Raw genomic sequence first — 10,559 nt, 5'->3', positions numbered from 1 at the left:
TAAAAAGCCAGGCATGGTAAACCTAGTTGTAGGGAAATTCCTTAGAGCTTGCTAGTCAACCTGTGAACTCCAGGACCAGCCAGGTTAGCCTAAAATTTTTTTATGTCTTTTTTTCTTTCAGCATCATTTGAATGCAAGAGAGTAGTTGACATTAGTAACCATGGTGATTCAGACTTGGGTGTTTGGCATGCATTATTCTTGAAAGGACAGCCTGTCACCTTAAGGAAAACAATGAATAGTATATATTGCTTACTGCTAAATTTGAGCATCAAGCAAAATTACAATTTTGGAAATCATATATATTTTATCCCTCTGAGTTTGATAGCTTCCTATTTATTTTTCACATGTACCTAACAGTGATATTAAGTTTAGAATATTTTGATAATGAAATATTTTTAGCATTTACATAATTCAGTAGACCTGTATTTTGTAAATGACTAGTATTAAATTTATTGCTTAAAAAAATCATTTTTGATCCTACTTAATGTGCTGGCTTCGTGGGAACCTAGCCAGTTTGGATGTTCACCTTCCTAGATATGGACGGAGGGGGGAAGACCTAGGATTACCACAGGGCAGGGAACCCTGACTGCTCTTTGGTCTGGAGAGGGAGGGGGAGAGGAGTGGGGGGAGGGGGAGAAGGGTGGGAGGAGGGGGAGGGAAATGGGAGGCTGGGAGGAGGCGGAAACTTTTTTTTTCCTTTTCTCAATAAAAAGAAAAGAAAGAAAATCATTCAAGGGTAAAAGATTTATTCAACTGGCAAGTAGACCAATAGATTTTAAAGTAACAGAAAATAGAAAGTTCATAGTATGGTTTGAGATTTCTTGTTGCTAACTGACCTTTAAGAAAATACTACTTGTGAGTTTTATAGTATTTTTAAAAATACATCTGTAATGATTTAAAGTGATTTTAAAGTTCATTCTTTCAGTTACATATTCAAGAAGGACTGGTAGTTTGTTTTTGTTTGTTTTTCCATTAATTTAACCCAGATTGGTAGGACAAGGGATTGAATGCAAAAAAGATGTGAAGATTTATTTTTTCCTATTAAAATGAACATTGCAGGGATTTGTTAACAGCTAAAATAATTCTCCTTGAGTCTGTAATCCTTTAATAGCTATAGATGCATGTCTTAAATGATTTTGACTTTGATAAACAAAATTACATTATGTTTAGAAAATTAGAATGCAGGCTGTTAGAATTTCTTTAAATAACCAGGATTCTTGCCAGGCCTGTGGTGTAGGTCTATAAGCCAGCAGCAGACTTAAGGCAGGAACTGTGTGAGCCAAGCCCAGCCTGGGCTGCATGTAAGCTAAATCCTGTCTCAAAAACAAAAAGAATCTTAACTTTTGTGTGTTTTAAATTAGTCCTAAAACTCAGCTGCTGGGGAAAGGTGGTTTGTGGGGCTACGAGAATGACTCAGTAAGCAAATCATTTACATTGCAAGCACTGGGACCCAAGTTTATCTCCAGAACCCATGTGAAAATGCTGGGCATTGTGCCATCCTTTCAACCCCAGTGCTGGGAAGACTGGCAGGAGGGTCTGAGGCTTAAGGACAGCTAGTCCAGCATAACAGGTGAGCTCCTGACCAATGAGAGCCCTGTCTCAAAGGTGAACGGTATTCCTGAGGCTGACACTTGAGCTTGTCCTCCAACCTCCGCATGCACATTCCACATGACTACCTGCACTTTTTAAGCAGCTTCTCTCTAGTGGTCAAACTCAGGGCTTCCTGCTTTTCAAGGCATTCACTTTACCAAGTGAACTGACTCCCCAGTTCCAAAAAAGAGGTTTAAGTTTCCTCCTACCCTGCTCTCTTTCTTCCTCCTAATAGAGCCTCTTGTAGCCGAGGCTGACCTCAAATCTGCATGTGTAGCCAAGGATAACTGAAATAATGAACTCCTGTGTCTGTGTTCTGGCTGCTAGGATTACATGGATATGAACCATGCTTGATTTTGTGTGATGCTGATTGGATACAGAGTGCCATGCATGGTGTGCAGGCTACATCCCCAGCTCCCCCCCCCCCTTTTTTAAAAACAAAACAAAAAAACAGGGAGGGTATCTTCCAGTCTAGACTGGCCCAAATTTGCTGTGTATCCAAGAATGACCTTGAATGATCCTCCTCCCTCCATTTCCCATGTCCTAGGTTTATGTGTAACCTACCACACTCAGCTGTTTACTTTTTTCTTCCTTTCATTATTTAGAGAGTACTTTATTAGTTTCTGTAATCAGAGCAGGAAAAGATTCGCAAGAAAATATTCAAGATTGTATGTAGCCAATGTATACTCTAGAGTAGGAGAGGGCTTCCTGGCATTTTCCAACTCCAGGATCTCACCCCATTGCTCACCATTCAGTTATTGACAGACTTGTTCCTTCCAATGCATAGCCGTGCCATGGCTTATGTTCACATGTTCAGCTCGGTTGCCTCTGATGTGAGTCTCAGAAATTATTTTCTCTGTGTATTCCACCTGGCCATCTGATATGGGATTCCCCTCTGTATGCTGTGATTACCATTAATGAATAAAGAAAGCTGGCTTGAGCCCATAGCAGGGCAGGACAGAGGTAGGCAGGGATAACTAAACTGAATGCTGGGAGGAAGAAGGGCAGAGTCAGGGAGAAGTGATGGATCTGCAGCCAGAGATAGACATGCTGAAACTTTGCTGGTAAGCCACAGCCCCTGACAATACACAGATTAATAGAGATATTAAGATATTAGGATATAAGAGTTAGCCAGAAATACACTTAAGCTATTGGCCAAACAGTATTTCAAATAATATGGTTTTTGTGTGATTATTTCACGTCTGGGTAGTGATGGAACTAACTAGCGGCCTCCTACAAGCAAAACCCATCCTCCCTCCCTCTAACTCTTTCATATCTCCTCCATCATAACACATACAGTTCACCTTCCTTAGTTCCAGCTATGCAGTACAGCCACTTTCAATGGTTGAGTGTGTTTGTTTTGAGCCACAGTCTCACTGTGTGTCTCTGGCTGGCCTCAAACTCACAAAGATTCTGCACTTTTTTGGATCCTGAATTTTCATGTCACTGAAACAGCTGGATATTGGCAGTCTTTGTTTAGGAAACTGACCTTGGGTAGTCAGTGTGCCCCTTTCAAATAGTGCTTGGTAACTGACTTTGAAACTGTCTCATTTCACATGAACTTGATCCTTAAACAAAAAGCAAGACTCTCTGAGGATTTGGTATAAACTTATTTATAGTTTTAAATCTTGAGTGTATTATAGCTATCCGGTGGTTCCATTTTTATGTGGGTTAAATCTTGGTATGCTCAGTTCTCTGTGATTTTCAGAAACTGCCCTGATGAAGGTTGGATATTTTTTGAGATGCTAAGTAGTGTTCTTTTCTATTGTAGCTTAAAGGGTTCTTTTCCTTTTAGATGAGATTTGATATTTTTAAAAGTTTCTTTTCTTTTTCTTTATTCTTCTCTCATACAATATTGTAGCTTACATTTTTAAAGCTGTTGTTTTAAGTCTGCTTTGGTTTTTCACATCATTTTGTAGTATAAGCATTGCTGCGGACTTGTGTTGTGTGCCACCTGTCTAGTAAAATAAGTACACAGCTCATAAATTATGGGAAATCATTTTGAGCTCTCCAACAAACATGCTAAATAGTCATGGAACTAGTGTTCCTTTCCCAGAGTTAAGTCAGATCCTAAAGTACTGCAGTTTTCCACAGTCTTATTATGTCAGCAGATGGTCAGAAAGGAAAATTTGCACTCCTCCAATTTCCCTGTCACATTCTGCAGTTTTATAAACTAATGTTTTATTATTTGGAGAAGCACTTGCCTGGCAAGCACACAGTTCTGAGTTCAATTTTGAGACCTCCATTGTAAAAGCGCTGACTGGCTAATCTTTCTTTCCTTTATAGCTCCTTATTCAGCAGTTCCTATTCATAGCACCTGGTACCTCTCAGTTCTTTGCCTGATTGCTTGCCTTGTAAAATATATTGATCAAGAGACTTGAGAGTCTCATGTGATTTGCTGAATGATGTCATTTCCTGGAGCCATTGGAGTAATACGGAGCTGTAAGGAGCTGTGTTGCCTGTGAATGGTTCTTATAATGTTCAAGTTTCTTCATCCTCTTAATAAGCTTATGACAGGCACCAATGGTATTCTGATGGGCGGGTTGGTGTGCACCTTCACTTACATTCAACACTTGAGTGTGAAGCAAGAAGATCTTAGTGTAGAGGCCTGCTTGGTCTATACAGTGAGACTCTGGATCAGAAAGAGGGTCAAGGACAATCTGAGAACTCAGCATTTCGAAGGTAACATATAGGCTACAGATAGAAATCTAACTTTCCTTCAGTGTTTTTCTTCCAGTTGCTTGCACTGCCTGGTATCCCTGTGTAGAGGGATCAGTGTACTGTGGTGCATCTTTGGTTTTATGCTCTTTTCTTACAGAATTGACAAACATGGTGCTAGTTATATTTCTGAGGAATGATAGGATCAAAGCTATTGCCAAATAGTCATGCTTAAACACCTTACAGATTTGTTTTCTAATTCAGTAACATCAATCCATATAACACATCTTTGAATATTCCATTTTATTACATAGTCATTCTGCTTAAATGGTAAACTGGCAAGAGACAATATCTTCCATTATTAATTAGGTTTGTAAGTTAATTTGCTACAACACTATGAAAGAATGGTAAATGGAAACTAAATAATTTATTTACTCTTGATTATTTAATTAGTTTATTTAACATGATGAAATTGGTTTTTATTTTATTGTAGAGAGGTGCTATTCCATCTAGGTTTGTTGCTGGAAATTACTGTTAAAATTGGGTGATAGTAAACATGTTTTATGTTGAAATAGGAGGAACACAGCCAGCCTGGGCTACAGAATGAAACTGTCTCATAAAAACAAAAACACCTTTGCTAAACATAAGGGGACATCTTAAAAGGTAGCATTTTTTTTTATAAGATCCTAAAATATTTCCATATTTCTAATGTATTTTTTTGGTGTGAAATTTATCCCATTTTCTTACCTTTCCTTGTTATGAAATCTCTTCATTCCCACAGCTTTCTCAATGAACTGATGCTCAGGCTAGCCTGTGATCGGCTGTGGTGCATGTGTGTAGCTGAACCCCGAAGATCACATGGGTTCGTGGTGATAGAACAGGATAAACTTAATTTAATGACTCTATACAAAAAAAAAATCACACTCCATTCAGGAAAATGTCAGTATTCATGAAATATTACAAAGATAAAGCTTGAAGAAAACCTTTAGTTTCTCAAAGTAGTAGTAATAGGTTATATTGTCTGGCAGCAATGAGATTAAAGGCTGAGAAAATGTTTATCATGTCACATAAAGTTTTCAAGCCTTTTTTTAAAGGACAACTTGCACTTTTGAGCCAGGTGACATAAAGCAATGAGACATGAAAGCATACTCATAGCCTCTAGTCATTTATTATCAAATGAGAAAGAATGAAAATAAATGAGTTCAAATCTTCAAAATGTGAAACAAAGAAAAGCTAACCTTAGGACAATGGAAGGAAGTAGACATCAGTAGGCTTTAAAATGAGTTAGGAGGGAGAAAATGCTGGAACAAATGAGTAGATAGAATTGATTTCCTTGTGATACCATCAGTAGAGTAGATACCGCAGTAAGTGCAGTCAAGGGTGAGCAGATGGATAGCGATGTAAGATCGTGTGGATGGCTGCTGAGATGACTCGGCCAGGACAGCAGTAGAGAACCAACATTACCTCTTGTCCTCTGACCTCCACAGTGAGCCATGGCATGCCCATGGCTTTCCCCTTTCCTCAGTTTAAAGCGGCATTCTGAAACCTTAAAAATCTTTGAGATAAAAAAGGCACGTGGTGTGACATTAGGTATGGAACTCTCCAGCAGAGATATCCAGACAACTGGAAACATGCGCTTCAACATGACTTTCTCCTATAGGGGAAGAAGTGTAATAGGAGTGGTTAAGGGGCCACCTGAGCAGTGGCAGAGTCATTCTGCTCACCTTCCAGCTGGGTAATACAGCATCTCTTCAGGAAGGGGGATGTGACTGGTAACGAGCGATCAGCCTCTCTCACCAAATTTCTAGTCCATGTGACAGAATGAGAGCATGCAAGTGACCACAGGCTTAAGTGTTGACTAAGATGGGGCTAAAGTTGTTAAGTCATTGAACTTTTCATATAAACCAGAAGATTCCAAAAAAAACCAACGGATCAGCCATGAAGAGAGTTTAACATCATAGTAAGCCAATAATTTTTTGTGTTGCTAAAATACACCAACAAAAAAAGCTTGTTAAAGGAAACAAATTGCATAAAAGTTCCTTTTATATGTGGACCTTGACCTGTGCTTTGGAGACTCTTTTGGAATTCTGAAGAGGGAAAAAAATCAAAAGGACATCAAACTTTTAGGAGGAGAAAGGAGGCAGGTGGAGCCCTGGAGCCCATTGACCAGCCGGTCTAGCTGAATTGATGAGCTCTGGGTACAGAGAGCATGCTGCAGAAAGTAGTGGGGGAAGACAGCCAACATGAGCTTCTTCCCTCGTATATACATGAGCACAGACCACACATGTACCGTAACAGGAAAAATACTAGTTCTTAAAGATGCTAACAAGTCTGAAAAAGAGACACTGTAGGTTTACCTACAGTGGGTAAGCAGTAGAGAGTACATCCCAGATACATCAAATACATCAAGAAATAGTAACAATAATTTCTGTGTCTAAAAGGGACCCAATTGATCACTCAGCCAGTAAAAGCATTTGCTGCAGAATTGTTCTGTTGTTGTTATTTTAGACTATTTAAAATGTGGACATTTAAGATGTTCAATCATTTGTTTTTTGTGTTGTATATTGTAACATGACTGTACACCTATGCATGGGGTGGGGTGTGCTTGTCCATGTGTGCTTAGGGACCAGAGAAAGGTGGCACATGTGCTCTTTTCTTACTTCACACATTATTCCCCTGAGATGTGCTGCTTTCTTACTTTACACATTATTCCCCTGAGATGACGTCTCACTGAGCTTGGAGCTGATTCTCCGTTCTCTGTGCCCTTCCCCACACCTAGCTCCCTCCTACCTATTGCACCAGATTGTAGGTGCTCACCATGTCCAGATTTTTCCATGAATTCTGGGGATTTGAACTCAGATCCTTATGCTTAGACAGCAAAGCACACTTAACCACTGAGCCATCTCCTTAGTCTTTTTATTTATTTTGAGACAGGATCTCTAGCTCATTATAGTCTGAATCCTAGACATACAATTAAGGATGACCTTTACCCTTTCAGCATCTTGTCTCCTGAGTGTTAGGGTTATAGTTGTGTGCCATTTAGAGCCTCAAAAATACTAGGCAAGTGCTCTACCTCCTGAGCTAAAACATGGATGATTTGATCAGTGGCTATGACATTGAGTCTTAACACAAATATTTTAGCTTCTCTGGCTAAGAAAATTAGAGATGCTACATCACTACTGCCAGGTGGGTCTTTGCCCTGAACAAATCCTTGTTGAATAAGAGGAAACACTCCCTGCTTTCTGTGAAACCTTCTCCCTTCACCCCAGTGTTGGGTTGGATGGCTTGATTCCTTAGTGTAGCCTGGCTTCTGTGAGGTAAGGTAACAATTTTTCTGTCACACTGTTGTGTGTAGTAAATTGATTCTTCTTCTTTTGTCTTGTCTTGGTCCTTTGACTTAAACAAGCTAGTCTTTTTATCTGTGCTGTTTGGTGTTTCCAGGATGCTGACTTCTTGAGCTCAGATTGTGGAACATCTGAGGCATGAATGAAGTCACAGAATTCACATCTTGTTTCAGTTGGAACTTTGTTGACAGCCTGCTCTGCACCTCTTTAAGGCATCTTAACATTTGTTTGCTATGTCATGCCTAGGGTTCATGACTGTACTTAGCAAGAAGAACTCTAGGTCAATCTGTGCAGTATATTTCTCCAGCAACAGGTATAGAATTTACTAATTAACTTTAGAAAGCTATTTTCTTCAAGAACTCACCACCTGATAAACAGAGTAGGCATTCTGACTTTGTCACACCCAGAGGACTCCATGTCCTACCACAAAGTACTTAGCATCCATGTTCATTGCTGGTCTATTTACAATAGTCAGGAAATGGAAATAGTCTAGATGACTGACTGTTAGTGAATGATAATAAAAATGTGGCATACATATACAATGGGACTTTAGGCCGTAAAATGAAATTCACAGGAAAATGAATGGAACTGGAAATTATTCTGTTAATAAGGTAAATAGGAATCAGAAAGACAAATATCATGTCCTCCTGTGTGAATCCTAGCTTTTTAAATTTTTAATTGTTACTGTATGTGTATGTATAATGTGAATGTGTAGTGTTCACACGCACTCTTGGAAGTTGGCTCTCTCCTCCCACCTTTATGTGGGTTCCAGGAGTCAAACTCAAGTTGCCAGACTTGCATAGCAAGTGCGTCTGTACACTGAGTCATCTCATTAGCCCTGATCTGGCTTTTGATGTGGGGTGTGGGTGATTGGGTATAAATCATGAAACGAGAAGGGGAAGCACCGGAGAGGGGAAGAGGTGTTGAAAAAGGACATGGCAGAGTCAGAAAAGGGCTGAAAGGTGGGCAGATGGTAAGGGTAGCAAGCATGGTGATAGGGGAGAAAAAGCAACAAAAATTATGTATCAAAATGGTTTAATAAAACCTGTCACTCTGCGTGTTTAAAACATCAGATATCTTCATTTGCATGAAGATAATAGTTAAGTTCTTTGAAATGCTCTCAGTGACTTTAAGGTCTCATACTTGTCATGGCTGCAGGCTCTCTTACAACTACTGTTCTCTAGTTGGGGAGACTTTTATGATTGCAGGCTCTGTTACAGTTGGGGAGTCTTGAGCATAACTTTTAAGCTCAGCTGCTTTTGCTCAGAACTGTCGGTTTATTATGAATAATGCATTATATATATGTAAAGTCAATATACTCTATCCCAATAGGTTTTTGTAATTAAAATAATGTTGATCATTGCCATATGTTACTTAAGAAAGCAAATATTTAAAGATGTTTTTAGATTTATTTATGTGTAGAGTGTTTTGCCTGCATGTATGCATATGTGGAGCTAGAATTTCAGATTAAGGTGAGCAGCCATGTTGGTTCTTGGAACCAAACCTGGATCTTCTGCAAGAGCAGCAAGTTCTCTTAACTGCTGAGCCATCTCTCCAGCCCCCAAATTGCAAATGTTTTCTGTAGCTGGTTTTCATTGGACTGCCAACCAACTCCCGAATCATGTCACAGAGACTTATTATTAGTTACGAATGCTGGGTCTTGTCTTATACTTGTCCCACTAGCTCTTATAATTTAATTTAATATGTTTCTCTTAATCTATATCTTGCCTCAGGGAGTTTTACCTTTCTTCATTCTGTATGTCTACTTTTCCTCCATTTCTGGCTGGCCAGGGCATCTCCTTCCCTTTCTCTCTCATCTGTTCCTCTCCAACTTAGATTCCTCCTCCTCTTTATTCTCTCTGCTCACCAGCCCTGCCCATCTTCTACTGCTTTGTATTAGACCAGTCAGATACATTAGGCAGGCAAGGTGAAACAGCAACACACCTTTACATAATTAAACAAATGTACCACATATTTGCATAGTTAAAGTAATATTCCACAGCAGTTTTCAGATGCTCACCTTTGGCTTCTGTGCCTGCTGTAGAATGACGTGTTCAGCTCAGGAATGAGGCCATGGTGTCCTCACTATCTCTCTTGCAGGGAAATGAGTATGGACATCTTTCTTATCTTAGATCTGTTATATACTCGGCTTTGGTAATGTGTGGGGCCTGATTTAAATTTTGTGGCACCTATATCTTTTATTTCTCAGTCATATTTTATCATCTGTTTATACAACTCAAACAGCTGGAATTCAGCTACACTGGGCAAAGACAATCATGCACTCTGAAAGTCATGCAGATGTTCAGGATCACTAATGCTGGAATAAATGCTCAGTTTATACTAATACTGTATTGTTTTGTTATTACAGTTATAAGTCATTTAAATAATATCAGTGCCGGCAGTGTTAGTACCAAAAACTGTTTTTTCTTTTATATTTGTACAAATCGTAGGAAAAACAAACTGGTTGTATATATCAGGAGTCAAGATTTTTGATGCCCTAGTGATTCTTCTAAAATGGATGGGATAGGAATCCTAAGAAAACAAGGTGAAGTTCTGAGCATAGTGGCACAAGCCTACAATATCAGTGTTTGGAGGTAGGCACAGGAATTGAAGGCCAGCTTCAGTTACATTACTTAGTCTGAGGCTAGCCTTGACTGCCTGAGACCTGTTTTAAACAAAAGAAGCTGAAGTATAAAAAAGGGTTACTTACACAGTACACAAAACAGTGTTTGTGGTGGAGTATTCAGCAAGGTTATAATAGATAAAACTGTTGATACTGTGATTGTGTTTACATGTGTATAACAGGTAAAAAAAAAACCAAGTGGCATCAGTTTAGAAATCTCTGCATGTGTTCAGAGAGAATTTTGTGATAATATAAGGTGAAGAAGAGTGCTAATGTGCAGCTTATATGTGCGTGTGTCTATGAACTTACAACTTATATGTGCGTGTGCCTATGAACTTACAACT

The 10,559-nt window shown here is 39.2% G+C and overlaps 1 protein-coding gene across 3 annotated transcripts in view; it reads left to right on the top strand.

The window, feature by feature from the left end:
- Ipo11 (importin 11) overlaps positions 1–10,559 on the top strand; it is a 159,886-nt gene that overhangs the window by 147,271 nt on the left and 2,056 nt on the right. The gene's annotated exons all lie outside the window — the stretch shown is intronic.

The sequence above is a fragment of the Microtus ochrogaster genome, chromosome 19 (assembly GCF_000317375.1).
Source record: "Microtus ochrogaster isolate Prairie Vole_2 chromosome 19, MicOch1.0, whole genome shotgun sequence".
NCBI classification, from domain to species: domain Eukaryota; kingdom Metazoa; phylum Chordata; class Mammalia; order Rodentia; family Cricetidae; genus Microtus; species Microtus ochrogaster.
Note: the sequence above shows the minus strand (reverse complement) of the source record. Positions and strands in the feature narration are given on the sequence as shown.